Below are 19,321 nucleotides of genomic sequence, written 5' to 3'. Positions count from 1 at the left end.
GTCATTTTCCTTCGGGAAGTTTTTAAAGTCTCCTTGTTCTAATTGGGAGGACTCATTACATCCAAGTTAATTTTAAATTGCTCTATGGCCACTGAAGAAGTCAAGTCTATTTTCTGAAGGCACTGGGCCCTATTTGCCTGCTCAGAGCTCCTTTTAGCAGATTTGGCTGCCTCAGCTGTTACCCAGCCAAGGAACTGTACACATTGAGTTCATTAGCAGCTGTTGGAACAAGCTCTTTGCACAGCTCATTAGAAGTACCCCCCATGCCCCTTCTAGCAGAACGGTTCCTCCAGCCCCTCCTGCCCCGTCTGAGCCCTTTGCAATCATTCACAGCCCCCTGAGCAGGGTGTCACGGGCCCTTCTACTCACGGGGCAAATATTCAGCCATTTCAGTAGCAGCCGGAGTGGGAGGTGACACAGAGACCTTTGTGCAGAGAACTGGTTCCTGGGAATTGGTTCCACACTGAGCATCTCCTTCTGCTGTGTCATGCGACACACACAAGTCACCATTTCAGCTCCAGTTTGGAGACCACACTCTGAGGTCTCAGCAAACCCACCCACAAAGCAGAAATTTAATTTCTCTTTTTAAGAGAAATGGGATTGCAGACAAAACCACTTATTCAAGTCTCCCTCTCCACGACTGCAACCTACAAAGGGCATCAAATAAAACCAAGGGTTATCAATGTAATGAGAGCGCCAGTGCCAGCCCTGACATTCTTCCTCTAAGGTGGGACTTAACACAGAGATCTGCAGAACAACGACCACAGGGTGAGAGCTGACGAGAGCTTTAATAGCAGCTTGCAGGGACAGATGCTGGGGTTGAGCAGCAAGAAGCAAGGCCAGACTTGATGGATGATTTTTCTCAAAGGATTTTCTCTCCAGGGAGATGTCACCAAGGTTCAGCTTTCACTAGAAAAACCCATTGCACCCAGACCACAGGGTGTCACTCAGAAATACACACCAATCCAAGAAGCCACATCTTATTTGTGCTTCTCTGTTGTATCAACTGCAGGTCATTATTTCTTGGTCTCCAGACCCAAGCAAAATGCTTCCCTTTAAGCCAAAGCTCAAGTGACTTCTTATGGCTCTAGTCCCTTGGGAGATTGAAGTTGCTGAGCATCCCAGTGCAGCCAAAGTAAATGGTGACATAATGCATGCACAGACTTTAACAACCCCAAGAGCAGGAAAGCACTGCAGAGCTGCCTGTAAGACACCTCCTCACAAGGGAAACCTCGTCCTGAGACTAGCAAGGCCTGAGCCTCGCTGCTGCTCATCTACCAGTTTCTATAACAGAATACCCTGTGCGGCAGCATACCAACCATTCCAGCAGGAACGTGGGGTTCTCCAGCCCACTAACTCTTCCATGCTCCAGATGCACGAGTACTTAGTAGCATCAATGTTGCCACAAAGACAGCAATACACCCAGTAGCTTCCCCTGCCCCAGACTGCTTTCCATGGGTGCCCTGCCTAGGACAGCCTCCCAGTAACTCTAGCAGCATCCCAACCAGTTGAATTCCTTCTGAGATGGAGCTTGCTGAACACTCGAGGCAGCTCTTGTGACCTGGTTGCACAGGGGAGCACGAGGCTGGACTTGAGTCCCATGTTAGGAGAAAACATCTGAGCCGAGCAGTGCTGCTGAGTGCACACGTTTTCCATCACACACCAGATCCCTCACCCGCTGAGCCCTTGTCTGTTCCCCGCTTGGTGTTTTTGCACCATGGTTAGAACCATAACCTTCTCCCTCCCTCCCCTGCAGCCCCCGTGGCTCCGGCTGTGAGGGCAGTTCAAGCAAGCTCCAGACGTCAGAACTTAATCCCTTGTTGATGCAACAGCAAATTTCCTTTCTTGCTGAAGAAGTAAGCCTCAGAAAACTTTGTTTTGAAACAGCAGATGAATCACTGAACTCTGAACATGAACGGATACGATTTTCTGGTGCCGCCCCCGGCGCGAGGTAGACGGTGCCGCCCCCGGCGCGAGGTAGACGGTGCCGCCCCCGGCGCGAGGTAGACGGTGCCGCCCCCGGCGCGAGGTAGACGGTGCCGCCCCCGGCGCGAGGTAGACGGTGCCGCCCCCGGCGCGAGGTAGACGGTGCCGCCCGCACCGACCCTCCTGTTTACGGCGCACAGCTCGCCTCCACTGTCGCTCTTCCGTGCCAAGTTGTCCCTCTGAAATCATGTTATTCAGCAAGTCACCCAGCAGCTCATCAACAGCTTCACCATTCCACCCACCCCTGACTGCACACCTCCGGGCAGAGCAGCCTGAAAGACATTCTGCCTTATAGATACGAGATGCTCATTTTAACCCCTGCTAGATAACCAAAGCATCAGTCCTAGGAGGAGAGATTATATCAGCAACTTGTTACATGCCTATACAAACCATAAATTAACACCTCATCTTCATCGCACTCAGGAACATCAGGAAAATGCAAAGCACCGGGAATTTACTCAATAAATGAAACCTAGTTACAAACATACCTTCAACTACAGCTGCTATTGAAGCTTTGCTGCTCCTGAAAGTCCTGCGTCAAACAGGCATCTCCACTTCTCCAAACACAACCGCCCACATAGCTTAAACAGCTCAAAAGCTGCCGACTGCTGAAGGAGCAGCAGAGAATCAGCACTGAAGCTGTCCTGGAGCAGAATGAGCTCCCTACCTGGGGACTGGGGCTCAAATACCCTGAGCCCCACCCACCCCTTCCCACAACCCCTGGAAAGGGGAGGGATCAATCATCCCAGGCCCCGCCCACCACCCTTATCAAATCACCTGGATCCTCACTGGAAATGACAGCACCTGCACTCCTGTCGGGCTCTGTCAGACACTGTTGGTTTTTGTGAAGCCCTGTCGAGACCTCTTGGGGTCTGTCAGGCTCTATCAGGCTTTGATGGGCTCTGTAGGGCTCTGTCGAGACCTCTTGGGGCCTGTCAGGCTCTATCAGGCTTCGATGGGCTCTGTAGGGCTCTGTCGAGACCTCTTGGGGCCTGTCAGGCTCTATCAGGCTTCGCTGACCAGAACCCTAACATATGTTTAACCATAAGCCTAAACCTCACCATAGCCGTAACCTAAGCCTAACCCTCATGCTAAGTCTAAGGCTAAACCAGCTCTAATCCTAACCCTAACTGTAATCCTAACCCTAACCAAACCCTGACCCTGACCATAACCTTGACCCTAACCCAAACTTAAGTTTAACCATAACCCTAACCCTCAAACTAACCTAGGCCTAATTGTAATGCTAAGTCTAACCCTAAAACAACCCGAATCCTACCCCTAAACCTAACCCTAAACCTAACCCTAACCCGAACCCAAACCGTAAGCAAACCCTGACCCTGACCATAACCCTGACCCTAACCCAAACTTAAGTTTAACCATAACCCTAAACCTCCACCTAACCCTAACCTAGGCCTAATCCTAATGCTAAGTCTAACCCTAAAACAACCCGAACCCTACCCCTAAGTTTAACCCTAACGCTAAACCTAACTCTAACCCGAACCCTAACCCTAACCTGACCCTGACCCTGACCCTCATCCTAATGCTGACCAGAACCCTAACATATGTTTAACCATAAGCCTAAACCTCACCATAGCCGTAACCTAAGCCTAACCCTAACGCTAAGTCTAAGGCTAAACCAGCTCTAATCCTAACCCTAACTGTAATCCTAACCCTAACCCTAACCAAACCCTGACCCTGACCATAACCCTGACCCTAACCCAAACTTAAGTTTAACCATAACCCTAAACCTCAGCCTAACCATAACCTAGGCCTAATCCTAAACCTAAGCCTAACCCTAAAACAACCCGAATCCTACCCCTACCCTAACCCTAACCCTAAACCTAACCCTACCTTAAACCCGAACCCTAACCCTGAACCTGACCCTGACCCTGACCATAACGCTGACCATAACCATAACATATGTTTAACTATAAGCCTAAACCTCACCATAGCCGTAACCTAAGCCTAACCCTAACGCTAAGTCTAAGACTAAACCAGCTCTAATCCTAACCCTAACTGTAACCCTAACCCTAACCCTAACCAAACCCTGACCCTGACCATAACCCTGACCCTAACCCAAACTTAAGTTTAACCATAACCCTAAAACTCCACCTAAGCCTAACCTAGGCCTAATCCTAATGCTAAGTCTAACCCTAAAACAACCCGAATCCTGCCCCTAAGCCTAACCATAACCCTAAACCTAACCCTAACCAGAACTCGAACCCTAACCCGAACCCTAACCCTGAACCTGACCCTGACCCTAACGCTGACCATAACCATAACATATGTTTAACTATAAGCCTAAACCTCACCATAGCCGTAACCTAAGCCTAACCCTAACGCTAAGTCTAAGGCTAAACCAGCTCTAATCCTAACCCTAACTGTAATCCTAACCCTAATCCTAACCAAACCCTGACCCTGACCATAACCCTGACCCTAACCCAAACTTAAGTTTAACCATAACCCTAAACCTCACCATAGCCGTAACCTAGGCCTAACCCTAACGCTAAGTCTAATGCTAAACCAACTCAGCTTGGAGGGTGGGGTGCTTGGAAAGGGGGTGGGGCCTCGTTGGGGCACACCCCTCCAGGAAGGCACATTGGGAAGAGCTTGGGAGGGGGCTGGGGTTGGCAGTGGCCCCGCCCACACTTTCAGCCCCACCCTCAACCCTAAACCTCACCCCCATATCTCACACTGGAAATGGAACAAACCACATGCTTAAGGTTTTTTTACATTATTTAATTTTATTGGGTGAGAATTGGCCCGAAAACCAGGTTAAAAATCCCCCAGCATGGCCCTGGGGGAGCAATGTCAGGATGGCAGCGGCACAGCGCTGCCCTTTTCCAAGATGGCCATCAGGGGTAAACAGAGTCACAGGTCCCACCACCCACCTTGGGCCCCATCCCAAAATGGCCACCCTAGGCAGGCCCTGCCCACCTCAGCCCCACCCTTCCAGCACATGACGGCCATGGCCCCACCCACCAGCAGGGACACAGCAGCCGAGAGGGCCACCCATCAGGGCAGCCATCTTGGTCCCACGGGCAGGGTGCAGGGCCACAGGGGCAGCCAATGGGAGCGGCCGATACAGCCGGGAGCTGCCACCTGAGCACAGCCCAGATCAACAGCCCCTCCGGCAGTGCCAGCATGGCTGCCAGCCCCCCCCAGCCATCTTGGATTCCAAGCAGGGTGGAGCCCAGCAGCCACGCTGTCCTCATTTTCTGTTGTGCACAGGGCCCCGTGCAGCATCGCAACCCAGGACATCTGGTGGGGTGAGGGGACCCAGGAATGTGGATCTATGGGCAGAATGCAGAAGCTGCGGGGTGCTACATATCAATGGGGCAGAGTGCTGGAACTATATGGTGCTGCAGAGCAGTGCTGTGGATGTATATGGCAGCCTGGATGTGTGGGGCGCTGTGGGGCACTGCTGTGGGTCTATGGGGCAGGGTGCAAGAGCTACAGTGTGCCGTAGGGCAGCATTACTGGCCTATGGGCTAGTGTGAAGAAGCTATGGTGTTTTCTGGGACAGTGCTGTTGATGTATAGGGCAGAAGAACTGTAGGGTGCTGTGGAGTTACACTGTGGGTCTATAGGGCAGAGTGAACAAGATATGGGGTGCTGTGGGACAGCACTGTGTGTCTATGGGGCAGAATGGAGATACAGGGTGCTGTGGAACAGTGCTGTCCATTTACGGGGCAGAGTAAAAGCAGCTATGGGGTGCAGTGACTCTATAGGGCAGAGGGGCTATGGGCTGCTCTGGGTCACTGTGTGGGTCACCTGTAGGGGGTTCAGCCTCTTTAGGGGTGTTTCACCCCACGACAACCCCCTTGACTCCACAGCCCCCCTGACCCCCACACCCACCCCACAGACCCTTGTGACCCACCCATAGTGGGCAGTGCAGGCGTGGTCAGGAGGGAAGGGTGGTCAGGTGAAGATGTGGAGTGCTGTGGGGCAACACTTTGCACCAATGGGGCAGAATGCAGCACCTACAGGCTGCTGTGGGGCAGATCTCTGGGTCTAAGGGGCAGAGTAGAGTCCTGTGCGGCACCACTGTGGGTCTATGGGGAAGAGTAGAGTCACTATGGGGTGCTGGGAGGCACTGCTGTGGATGTATGAGGCAGAGTACAGGAGCTATATGGTGCTGTGGGGCAGTACTGGGCATCTAGAGGGCAGAGTGCAGGAGCCATGGGGTGCTGGGGGGCACTACTGTGGATGTATGGGGCAGAGTACAAGAGCTATATGGTGCTGTGGTGCAGTACTGGGCATCTATGGGACAGAGTGCAGGAGCAGTGGGGTGTTGTGGGGCAGTACTGTGGATCTATGGGGCAGAGTGCAGGAGCAATGAGGTGTTGCGGGGCAGTACTGTGGATCTATGGGGCAGAGTGGAGGATGTCTGGGGTGCTGTGGGGCAGTGTTGTGGGTCTATGGGGCAGAGTGTAGGAGCTATGGAGCATTGTGGGGCAGTACTGTGGGTGTATAGGGCAGAGGAGCTATAGGGTGCTGTGGGACAGCACTGTGGATCTATGGGGCAGAGTACAGGAGCTATAGGGTGCTGCAGGGCAGCACTCTGCATCCATGGGGCAGAGTGCAAGACATATGAGGTACTCTGTGGCACTGCTGTAGATGTATGGGGTAGAGTGGAGAAGCTATGGGGTGCTGTGGGATAGCAAGCAGGAGCTATAGGGTGCTGTGGGGCAGTGTTGTGGATCTATAGGGCAGAATGGAGGTGCTGTGGGGCACTGTGTGTCAGCGTGTGGTGCACTCATCTGCAGGGCTTTCAGCCTCTTCAGGGGTGTTTCACCCCACAACGGCCCCGTTGACCTCACAGCCGCCCTGACCCCCACACCACCCCATAGACCCTTGTGATCCCCCCTCCCGTCCCTGCCATGGTGTGCAGTGGAGGCGCAGCCAGCTGAAGGGGGGGGTGGGGAGGGCGCATGGTCAGCTGGAGAGGGGAGGGCGGGGGGCCGTCAGCCGGAGTTGGGGGGGCGCGGTCAGCCCGAGTTGGGGGGGGCGCCGTCAGCCGGAGTTGGGGGGGGCGCCGTCAGCCGGAGTTGGGGGGGGCACCGTCAGCCGGAGTTGGGGGGGGCACGGTCAGCCCAAGTTGGAGGGGCCGTCTGCCGGAGTTGGGGGGGGCGCCGTCAGCCGGAGTTGGGGGGGGCGCCGTCAGCCGGAGTTGGGGGGGGCGCCGTCAGCCGGAGTTGGGGGGGGCGCCGTCAGCCGAAGTTGGGGGGCGGCCAGGCTGCCTTCACTGTTCTCTGAGCAGGAGCTGCAGTGGGAAAGGGAAGGAAAGGGCCGTTATTTGTGTCACAGTCCTGGGAAACAGCCCCAAATCCCCCCGCTTCAATATTAACCCAGTGAGCAAATTAACTGCCAAAAAAATTGATCTTAAAAGCTTCTTTGAGCACAAATTATCCTAAAAACAGCCCCAAAATGAAGTAAATTGAATTTGAGACCAAACAGTCTTAAAAATCTCAAAAACCCGCCCAGTATGGTCCCTCACAGCTTTATATAATAAGATATATATGTAAAAATAGATTAGATACATTATATAGTAATTATATAAATATAGATATTAATATTATATAATGAATATCATTATTATTACAATATTACGTTATATATCATTATATTATGTCATTATATATTAATTATAAATTACATTAAGTAATATCAATGAATATTAGTTGATCAGTTAATTATATCAGATTATATATTATATATATTTCTACTATTCATCATATTATATCATTTATAGTAGTATATTACTATATTGATTTTAACTATAGATTTAATATTAATATATTATTTAATAAATTAAATAATATATATTAAATTAAAATTAAGTTAAATTAAATTAAAATATATAAATAAATTTAAAAATACAGTGTAAACAATTAAGTGGGTTCAGGGAGGCGGTGACCAATCAGCGCCTTCCTCTCCTCAGAGGCAGCGACCAATCAGCACCTTTCTGTCCCTCGGCGACAGCCGAGCGGGGCTGAGCCCGCCGGAGGCTTTCCCGCCAGACGGCACCGGCCAATCAGCGAGCGTCTCCTCGGCCCCCCCAGCGTGAGGGGAGAACGGGACGGGGGAGACAAAATGGCGGCGGGTTAAAAAAGCCCAATTTGTTCCCGCTTAAATATTAATTCAGTAAATTACAAATAAAAAGACTTTTAAAGCTTTTTTTGGGGCGCAAATCAGCACAGATCCAGGACCCCCAGCTCTGGACACGTTCAATAAAGTGAATTCAGCCCTAAAACCCCCTCAAAAAGCAACGAAATGCCCCTCCCGACTCTAAATACAATAATTTACACACTTATTTCAACAACTATTTAAATTATTTTAACAATTAATAATTTGAACAATTAAGCGGCTTTAGGAGCCTCAGAACCGCCCAAAATGCTCAAAAAAACCTCATAAAACCTCAAAAAGCCCCGTTTAAATACAATAACTTAAATTAATAAGCGGTTAAAATAAAAACCCGCATTTGGAGTCGCAGTCCTGGGAAACAGCCCCAAATCTCCCCCGGGCTTTAAATACTAATCTAGTGTATAAATTCTTATCAATAAGTAGATTCAAAAAGCTTTAAAGTCGCAAATCGGCCCCTCAAACTTTAAACGCGTTAAATAAACCTTTTAAAAAGCCGATTTAGACCCAAACGGCCCCAAATGGCTCCTCACAGCTCTAAATAATTAAAACAACTCAGCGTCTTCAGGAGCCTCGAACCGCCCGAACCCAGCTCAACGAAATAAAACCGCAAAAAGCCCCTTGAAACATAACAATTTAAATAAATAAGGGCTCTAAAAAACCCGATTTGGACTCAAAATCCCGGGGGAAAGCCCCAAATCTCCCCGAGCTTTAAACTTTAATTCTCCCGATAAACCCTCAATAAACAGGTTTTAAAGGCGCCTTTTGGCACAAATCGGCACCCAAAAAATACGCTAAAAAAACTTTTAAAAGCCGAATTCGACCCAAACCAGCCCCGAACCGGCTCCTCCCGCTTTCAACACAACGATTTAAACCGTTAAAGCGGCTCCAGTGGCCTTAATCGCCCCCCGCCCCCCCCATCACAAACCCGCGGCTTTAAAACTCCAATTTCGATCAAAACCCCCAGATACACCCCAGCCCGCCGGTCACTCATCAACCCGCCGAGCCCCAATTAACACCCGCACGATAATTACCGCCCTAACCCGCCCCGTTAACTGATTCCGGCCGCCGTTCCTGCCGCTCCCGGGTTTCCCGCCGCGGGGCGGGGGGGGGGGGGGGGGGGGGGGGGCGGGGGGGCGGCCGGTTCGTCAGCGCTCAGGAGCTCCCTCAGCCGCTGCCGCCTCCACGTTTCCAGTCTTGCGCGCGCTCTGCGCCGCCCCCTTTATCACCTCCTTGTCCCGCCCGGTCCCGCCCCCCGCCCGCCCTCCGGCCAAGGGGCGAACCGCCCCCCTCAGCCGCGCTGCCCAATCAGCGCTTCGTTGCTGTGGGCGAACGTCGGCGGGAAAACGGCGCCCAATCAGCGCCTTTTCTACCTCAGGGGTGCTAGCGAATCAGCGCCTGGTACTGGGAACGTCAATCAGTGCCTTCCTCCCCTCAGCGACAGGGTGACCAATCAGCGCCTTTCTCCCACCCTCACGGGGAATGCCACGTGGGGATGAGCCAATGGGCGACTTCCGCGGCTGACACCTCAGCCAATCAGCGAGCGCCTCCTCCCTCCCTCGGTATAAAATAGCGAACGCGAACAGAAGGGGAAGACAAGATGGCGGAAGAGGAGACGTCATGGCGGCATGTGGCGGCGATTGAGGAGGAAGGAGGAGAGTTGTGGCTGGGCGGAAAACCGGCGGCAGCAGCAGGGATCGGGGGACGTAGGGGGCGGAAAACCGGCGGCTCCTGCGGCAGCAGCAGCGATCGGGGGATGTGGGTGGCGGAAAAGCGGCGGCTGCTCCGGCCGCGGCAGCAGCAGCGATCGGGGGATGTGGGGGGGGCGGAAAGCGGCGGCTGCTCCGGCCGCGGCAGCAGCAGCGATCGGGGGATGTGAGGGGGGCGGAAAGCGGCGGCTGCTCCGGCCGCGGCAGCAGCAGCGATCGGGGGATGTGGGGGGGGCGGAAAGCGGCGGCTGCTCCGGCTGCGGCAGCAGCAGCGATCGGGGGATGTGGGGGGGGCGGAAAGCGGCGGCTGCTCTGGCCGCGGCAGCAGCGGCGATCGGGGGATGTGGGGGGCGGAAAGCGGCGGCTGCTCCGGTCGCGGCCAGGACGTGGCTTCAACGGCACCGGGGGCGCGAGACCGCGCGCTGTGGGGCCGGGGGCTCCAGGGGTCCCGCAGCGGCGGCCGTGGGGCGGGATGGGGCGGCTGTGGTGATAACCTGTGGGGCACTTCAGTGGCTGCCGTAGGGGCTCTTCAGAGGCGAGTCTGGAGCTCTTACGGGGCAGGAACAGGGCTGCTATAGCGGTACCTGTGGGGCAGCCATGGAGTTACTTTGGGGTCAGCTATTGGGGGGGGGCGGGGGGCTGCGCGCAGCTGAGTGAGGCCCCACCCACCAGGGTGGGGTCAGTGCTGAGGGGCGGGGACTGGGAGGAAACGCCCATTGGGAGGCCTGCTTGGGGAAAGTGGGCAGGGGGTGGAGCCTCCGTGTGTCACGCCCCCATAGGAGGAGCCTCTTGGGGTCGGGAGAGTGACACGCCCGAGGGGGGCGTGGCTTAGGAAGGGAGGGGTGGAGCCGAGATAAGGGTGGGCTCTAGAGCACGTGCTCTGAGGGGGCGTGGGTTAGCAGGGGCTGAGTTTGGGGGTGGAGCTGTGGGCGGGGCTTCGACGCACCGTGCTGCTGGGGGGTGGGCGCGATGAAAGGGGAGGGGTCTGTAAGGGACACGCGCCTCGGGGAGGGCACAGACTGGCAGGGGCGGAGCTGGGACAGGGTGGAGTTGGGGGTGTGGCTTTCTCAGGCCACGCCCTGGGAGGGAGAGGCCAGACTGGATAGCACACTGAAAAATTAAAATTAGCTGTTGTTAACCACATCGAGTTTGCTGTCTTTTTATTTTAACTCAGAGGTAATTAATACCGGTCATGTTTTTGCACAACCCCAAAAAAGCTGTGCTTAAATTCAGACTGTTTTCTAATTTTATTTTACATTAAAATATCTTTTACTGTTCTGTTGGGAATCATTACTGCCTGGGAACTCTTTAATGCCTCTATTTATAAACAGCCACTATTTAGTGGTTCCTTTTAACTTTTTTTTTTTTTTTAAAGTAACATTTTTACTCCATTTGGTTCTGAGCTTTGTTGCCTCCAATCTCATGTCTCTGTTATAATTTAAATACTAAACACTCCCAATTACTTTCTAATGCTGTTTAACATCTAAAGCTTCCTTACTTTGTTTCCTATGCAGTCATTCGTGCCTGCAGTTTATTTCATAACAGTTGTTCAAATGTAGCTACCACTGACTCCACATTAGTTTTCTGCCTTTATCATTTAAAAGGAATTCCAAACAATGTGCTTTTTAAACTAGGATTCAGATTGGGAATAACCGCTGCCTAGTTCACCAAGTAATAGCTGAAATTAAATTTAGTTATTGCTCACACCTAAATAATTTCATTTCTTTCCACTTTAACATTTTTATCATTACATTACTACCAGGCAGATTAACTAACACACATTATTTTTTATTATAGATATAAACTAGAGGTTTCTTCTCTACAGGTATTACTTCCAATTAGTGCTCCAGTATTTATATTCCACTCTTTTAAATCTTACCATATAAATTGGGGATAATTATTGTCTGCAGAGTTTTGAGTAACAGCTAGAGTAGATGAGAGGCATTATTTACTCCCAAAGACTCTTCTGGTTACTCTTATTTAAGTTTTAATTCTAAATGTCTTACAGTAAGTAAGCAGTTACAATAATAAAACACAAGGACCCTGGAATTTCCAGGAAAACCCACCGCAGCGCCTCGACGTGTCCAGAGACTGTCGGTGCCGGCTCCGCCAGCAACGCGTCCAACGAACCCCATGGTGCTGCCGAGGCTGCGGCAGCGCATGGAACCGACCGGAGCGCGGGGAGGAGACTCAGCCCAGCAGGTACCGCACGCAACGTGAAACACCGGGCAGCGCAACTTCATTTCAAAGGAGGAACACGCACACGGAGCGCAAAGGACGTTATTCTGCACGGGACACGCGCTGTCCTTAGCAGCTGTGCAGCAACACTGTCTCTGAGTTGCGCGTCCATCCAGCCGTCTGCCCACCCTGACGCGCTCACCCGCAGACATACCCGGCTGGACACACACACGTGTACTGGGGAACTCGCACCAGCGCTACGTTCTGGGGAGGAGCGAAGGACAAGGCAGCAATAAATCCTGCAAGAATCCGTCTCTAAAATACTGTAGATCAACAATGACAGTTATAAGTCACAGAGACTCCTCATTTCATTTTCTCTCTGACTCTCACAACAGTAATAAGTAAGTCCCGAAGGACGGAAAACACCAGGATCGGCTGGGAATGACAACAAAGGTAGGTCAAAGAAGGTAAATGGGGGCTCTCAGGGGCCCCAAAAGACAAGCTCAGCTGTCCTGAGAGGAGCAGATGGGAATCAGAGGAGTTCTGAGAGGATCACAGTGGGGGGCTGTCCTGGTTTTATTAAAAAACAAGTTTCTCTTTTAGTGAATTTGCCTGTCAGCTAAAGCTTCACATTAGCTGCATTTTCCTGGAGAACCAGATACCTGTTTTGGTAAACAGAGCAATGGAATGCTAACTTGTTGCTAAGGGCAGATTCACATCTTGCAAGAGGGGCAACAAGAAATAGGTGACCAAGAAACTGACCAACGGTGTATAACATCCCATTCACGTGAATACTTCATATAAAAGTGGGAGATCACGAGGATCTTGTCCTCTTGGCCCCTTTTCGTCCCTTCTGCTTATGGCGACATTCGGAGAGGACCTTGCTAGTCATCCCTGCGAACTGAGGCCTAGTGAGAGACTGAATCCAGCTCCGGTTGTCTGCAGAGTCCAGTCCAGGACTTCAGGTGCCGGCTCTGCAGGTGCTGAGACATTCAAGATTGGTTTTGTATATTTTGTATGATTTTCTCTATTCTTATTAGTAGCATTAGTAAAACATTGTTAATTTTTCCAACTCTCTTCTCTCTGTCCTTCTTTCCGTCCGGATCGCCTGTCCTGAGTGGGAAAGGGGAGAGGGAGGGGCAAAAGGGGGAAGTGGGGGGGAGAGGGGGTTAACAATACGTCTGCCAGGGTGTTACTGTCACCCCGCAATCTAAACCCTCGACAGAGGCCAACAGATGGGGGGTCCTGAGAGGAGACAAGAGGGAAAAATGAGGCCTCTGGGATGTGTCAAGAGCAAATGGGCACGTTTTGAGGGGAAGAGAGAAAAGAAAGGAATTTAATGGGGCAAAGGTCAAACAGGCACCGTGATGCCACCAAAGAGCCTGCAGGGACCCAAAGGCAGGCAGGGTAATCGCAGAGGAACTGGAAGGAAATGGGTTTCTGAGGGAACCAGGGGGGCGAGTAAGCTTGTGAGGGGTCCAGAGGCAAAGGGATGTGTCCTGAGGGGAAGAAATCGAAAGGTTCTTACCTCTGAGAAGTTGTCCTTGACTTTGGTTCCACCAGCAGCCGTCCTGTGGTCCTGGCACAGCCTGGGGATCCCTGACCCGCACCACCACAACCTTTAACAGGACATTGGGCGGTTCTAGAACCTGAATGACAAACAGCGAGTATTTCTCTAGGACGGCTTTGATGTGGGATTGTTCTGTTTACCCTGCAGGGGATGGGGAGTAATTTTTCCTCCCCACAGTACCACTGAACACCCCGCCCATGAATCTTCAGGCATTTTGGGGCTGTAAGCCCCCATCTCTCACTGGCCTGCTCCTCCAGTAACATCATGGTCACGACCCGAGTCCCCCCATTTATTCACTCCAAAAAAAAAAGGTAGAAAAGGAAAACAGCCCCAGCTGGCAGCTCATTACTTTAAAATGCCATTTACCTACGTACATACCAGAGCCCCCAAAAACGGGAGGGCAGCGCCACGAACAGCCGCAGCCACGTCCCACAGGCCGGCAGCCGCCCCCCGGCACGCTGGGGACGGAGGACGGTGCCGCGAGTCCTGCTCCCCCGACCTGGGCTGGGGGCTCTGCTGAGCATGGGGCGGTCACAGCTCCCCCTCTGAAACACAGAAATTCCACAGCAGAGTTCTGCACTGGGGCGGCCGGCTGCAGCGCCGCGCTTTGCCCACAGCCTTTCCTTCCTTGTCCACTTTATACAACGGCCTCTGCTCATCACATCTCATCAAGGCTGCTCTACTCGCATTATCAGCGGGCGGTTCCCCAATCTCTTTCCTGCCAGCTAAAATACCCCCCAACGGGCTCTTTTTCAGAATGACGCTCCTACGCCGTCCTCCCGTTACGCGTCACGCAGAACGACGCGGCTCATCTTGGAACAAAGACAGGCAATAACTAGCAACGCTTACAGCAGCACTCCACGCATAATACTAAAGCCTACCCACCACATACTGCCCTCACAAGCCCCTTGCGCGTTAAAGCCGCGGCAGCTTCTGCTGTAGTTATTGCCGTTCCAGTGCATAGTCAAAAACCAAGGCTAAGCCGCGTTCTTTACTTCATTTCATGAGGTTACTTATAACCGTTTAGTTTCTCGCTGACCACACATCTGTGAATTCTTAGTTAAATACAAACTAAGCTCTCAGCTTCTAAACAACGTGTTACTTAACCTTCCGTCTCCCTCTTGTCGTGCAGAAGGATCTGAAAGGCGAAAAACGTCCCCTCGCTGTGCAGGCGGTCAGAAAGTCTTTCCCGCACGTCAACCGGTTAAGGAGGGCTACATCTTCTATAACTTCAGCGCAGCATACGTTAACTTGGCAGCTTCTCTTCAAAAGTGAGAAAACAGGGACAGGCGTCTGAAAAAACAAGGCAGAGAACAAAGCGGCTGGGAACATCGCGTCACTTACACATGCACGTACCACCACCCCCCAAAACGGGGGGGGCTCCCCTAGGAAAACAAAGGGGGGGCAGCGCCCCAAACAGCCGCAGCCCCGGGCCCACAGCCCGGCAGCTGCCCCCCGGCACGGCAATGCTGCTGGCCAGCCTGAGAAGCGACCTGTTCGTGCCGGCCAACATCGATACCCCCCCTTTTCCAGGCACTTTGGAGAACTCTATTGGCCAGAGTTGCCCTGCTACATTTCCCTCGTCCAGTTGCTCTTGTCTGTACCCTGTATCCAGTACTAAGGTGGTTTTCTAGACACGTTTCACATTGCCGGGTCACTCGTTCGCAAAGAGTTTATAAATTCACTCTTACCTTTTCGCCTAATCTCGACAGAGCGCATCAGCTCCTCACGCCGCGAGGCACCGCTGCCCTCCCGTCGCCGGTGACAGCTTCTTTGGACCCTAATTCTAATTCGGCTAGAAATCTCCTATTCATTTCTTAGCCTCTTTGTTACAGTTTCCTGATCAGTGTTTCCCTTCTGAGGCCCTTTGCAACGCGTGGCGGCGGCTTTTCTAGCAACAGCACAGCTTCCAGCAACTGGAGCATCATGTTCAATCCGCCTTCCTTGTGCTGTGAATAAACTTGATTCTTTTCAAATGGCTTCAAGGGCACGCACCATTCGAAAAACCTGCTCAGGATCAGTGCAAATATTAATCTTCTTCTCTTCGCGTAATTCTAAAGCTCGCGTGAGAGCAATTTCTTCAGCTTTCTGGGCAGAAGTCCCTGCAGGTAAAGGTTTCGCTTCCATTACCCGCTGGGCAGCCGTCACCGCACGCCCGGCTTCGCGTACCCCTGGCTTTACGCAAAGCCGCTGCCGTCAGCGACCCAGGAGCCTTCGGCATCCTCCAGCGGCCGGTCCCTTCAAGCCGCTTCTGCTGTTGCCAAGCACTCGTGGGCCACCGACCGCAAGACGGATCCGCTGAGGAAAGAAGCCGCACCGACAACGTTAGCAGTAGCAATATTTACACCATTAAACGTTCTAAGGAGGCACCGAGGGAGGGATGTTGTTTGCACACAAACGGGGACCTGACCCCCGTCGGGGGGACGGACACTGACACGCAGAGACCTGACTGCGAACCCCGCGGGTCAAACAGCGGCTCTGCCCCCCGGCAGCTTCTCTGCAAAGGCGAGAAGAGAAAGCAGGGACAGGCATCTGAAAAAACAAGGCAGAGAACAGAGCAGCGGGGGGGACAGAGGAAAAGAGGCCGGAAGAGCACCGAGGAACAGGGCAGAGGAAGAAACAAATCGGCGCGGCGGGGCGGAGACGGGGCAAAAAAGCCCGGCACGGCCAACGGGACAGAGAGGAACGCGGCCACGGGCGGGGAGCGGGACATGGGGACGCAGCGAGAAGCCACGGGACGCGGGGAGATACCAAAAAGGCGGCAAAAAAGACTCTTTAACGCTGCTCTGAAAGCGTTAAACGGCAGGCAATTTCAATACAGCGCGCCGCATGCTCAGAGGATCACCCCTGTCATCGAGCGTGCACGTGACTCACGCTCCTTGGTATTTATGACATACACCTATTGCACGTTCATTTGCTGCTAGCGCTTAGTTAATGCCTTAAACAGAAGCGCTTTCCATAACGCCACCCTCCGCTGGCAGTCCATCGTCGGTACGCCAGAGTGTCCATCAAGGGTCTCCAGTGGTCCCCGGTGCCCCCCCGCCCCGGTGTCGGCTTCTCGACCTCATCTCTTGAGCACGCCCACTGCCATTTGGTGCTGCTACTCCAGTAGCTCCTTCTCCAGTCAGTGGAACGTTCCCTCTTCCCAGCCTGCGAGCCAAGGACATCCCGCTTTGCCCCACCTCCAGTCCCTACAGAGCTAGTTTTGCTCCGTTAGGTTTCTGTTACGTTAGGCCTAGTCTTGCTACCTCATGCCGAGGGCTTTCTAAAAGACTTTTGCTCCTCCTATCAACGGGAAGCAAGAGGGAGAGCAACAGGCAAAACCGATGGCAGAGCCAGAGAGACAGCGGGGAGCACAGGGGGCTGGAGGAGGAAAGAGAGGAACGAGGAGCCCCGCGGAGAGACGGAGGGCAGGGAAAAAACAACAAAACAAGAGAAAAACGGGGCGGGGGGCAGCACGAAGGCTCAGAACAGGAACGAGGACGGGAACAGCGCCGTACAGAATGAAGAAAGCCAGCAACGCGGAGCACGAGAAAGGCACAGAGAGACAAGGCGGAGGGAGGGAGGGAGGAAGGAAAGAGAAAGACAGGAAGGTCGGGGGACAGAGCAGCACGTACAGACGCAGAGAGGAAGAGAGCAGCGGGGGCGGCAGAGCAGCGGGGGCGACAACGGGCCAGAGAAAGCGTGGGGAAAAAGGAGACTGAGGGGCAGGGAGGCACCAGGACACACAAGCCGGGGACGAGGCCCCGAGGGCCAGGGACTCACAGCGGCTCTCGCTTTCCGTGGCTGCCAGGAGGCTTCTAACAGCTCAGACGCTCCTGTCTCCTCCTCTCCTCCCTCGGGGCGCTCGGCCGTCCTCAGCCTAGGAGAACACGGTGGGGTGTCAGGGCTCCCACGAGACGAGGCTTCGGGGACACGCAGCCTCGCCGGCTCGCTCGCCACGCAGCCGTCCCGCTCCAGGATACGCGCACGGACCCTGCCGCGCGCGTTGCCGGCCTGGCCTGCCGCACGCCACGCAGAGGGACCCTTCGCCCTCCGCAGAGAGGGGCTCTCTCTCTTGCCCGCCGCAGGAAGCAGACGTCGGGCCCACGGCCCCGCGTTTCTTCCTCTTGACCTCTCCCCAACCTCTCCGGCTCCAGCCGCGCCAGCACCCGTCCACGGACGGGACGCGCTCCCCCGTCCCTTTGCCCTCTGCGCTGCGAGACGAGCCTCGCCAGCCCAAGGCGGGCGCAGCCCACGGCATCCCCGGGGGGGCAGCGAACGGCCACATCCTCAGCGTGGCCTCTGGGAGCGGGAAAGAAGCAGCAGCGGCCGTTAGCACCGTAGCTCACCCCTGCCTGAGCCTGCTCCTTGCGCAGGGGCCACCAGAGACGTGCCGAGGGCCAGCTTGCCAAAAAAAACGAGGATTGGGATTAACCCTTCTGAGGATTAACTCTCCCGGGGGGGCCCCCAGGTCTACCTCGCGGGGGGGGGGAGGGGGGCCCCCAGGTCTACCTCGCAGGGGGGGGCACCACATCTACTGCTCCTCCTTGGTGAGGGCCCCTTATGAGACGGCAGCTCTGGCGTAAACGCACAGAGAAGCTGCTGCAAGACGTAAAACCTTCAAGATGCTGGGAAGAAGTGCCAGTCCCTTAGACTGGATGGGTAGAGAGCAGAGCTGCTGTCGCAGCCCAGAACTACACCATAAAACACAACTGACCGGAAACGTTCAAGATGCAAGAACCGTGCACCCTTTCGGCTGTCGATACAAGAAAACCAGCACCCGATTGGTGCTACCCCGATCGGCACCGGCTTGCCAGACCCCGGGATGGCGCTTGAAATGGCTTTCGTGCCCCTGGAGCGCAACGATAGCCCAGGATCGTCTGACAGGCGCGAGGCGCGCTTCCCGAACTACGCGACAACAGACGCGGGCTGGAGCTGCCCTGCCCGGCGCACGCTGGCGTGGCGCTGTAAAGTTCCCTGACCCCGTTTATCTGCCCAAAGGGGACTGCTCCTGGACTGCCCTTTTCTGCCTGAGAACTTTAAACCCTCCCTGCAGTTCCCAGCCCCTTTCCAGCCCTCGTGCCTCCACTTAACTTTTAGAGGGACAAGGGACCAGATCCATCTTCAACAGAGGAAAACGCGACGTGGGCTAACGGGGATCTTCCTGCAGCTCTCACTTTCTCCATCATCACCTACAATAAGGAAAGCAAGGACATGCTTACGATTAGGCACCCGAATAATATTTATCGGTAGCAGTCTACGAGTCATTGCTCGCCTTGGCTGAGCTCCGGGAGGTACGTTTGAATGATTTACCGGGGGCCGCTGCACACTGCAAAGGTCCTGGAAACAAAACACTCTTCTAGGAGAGGACATTATATTAACAGCTATTAATACAGCAATGCAAACCAAAACACAACACTCCATCTTCATCATAGTCAGGAATTACTGGAAAATGCAAAGCACCCGGAACTGAATCAGCCAATGAAACATAACGACAAACAACCTTTCTACTACAGCTGCTACTGAACCTTTGCCGCGCCCGAAGCTCTTGCCTCAAATGGACACCTCCGCTTCTCCTAAGACGTCTGCCCACGTAGCTTAAACAGCTCAAAAGCTGCCGACTGCCGAAAGAGCAGCAGAGAACCAGCACCCAAGCGGTCCTGGAGCTGAATGAGCTCCCTCCCCGGGGACTGGGGCTCAAATACCCTGAGCCCCGCCCACCCCTTCCTACAATCCCCTGGGAAGGGGAGGGA

General features: G+C 53.8%; 1 long non-coding RNA gene across 3 annotated transcripts; it reads right to left on the bottom strand.

Moving 5' to 3' along the window:
• Nucleotides 1-11,187: 11,187 nt before the first annotated feature.
• On the bottom strand, nucleotides 11,188-18,626 carry LOC308046668. 3 transcript variants are annotated; one of them, XR_013922913.1, is made up of 6 exons: nucleotides 17,352-18,626; nucleotides 15,278-15,884; nucleotides 14,694-14,879; nucleotides 13,965-14,131; nucleotides 13,545-13,665; nucleotides 11,188-13,129 (listed from the first exon to the last, which is right to left on the bottom strand). It is a non-coding gene; the product is annotated as an uncharacterized lncRNA (long non-coding RNA). The 3 variants fall into 3 exon arrangements; XR_013922911.1 differs by having other exon boundaries at nucleotides 13,965-14,879; XR_013922912.1 differs by having other exon boundaries at nucleotides 11,188-12,999; nucleotides 13,965-14,879.
• Nucleotides 18,627-19,321: the final 695 nt, after the last annotated feature.

Source organism: Nesoenas mayeri (assembly GCF_963082525.1).
Source record: "Nesoenas mayeri genome assembly, chromosome: 16".
In the NCBI taxonomy this organism is placed as follows: Eukaryota; Metazoa; Chordata; class Aves; order Columbiformes; family Columbidae; genus Nesoenas; species Nesoenas mayeri.
The sequence above is the reverse complement of the archived record's forward strand: the minus strand, read 5'-3'. Positions and strand labels throughout refer to the sequence as shown.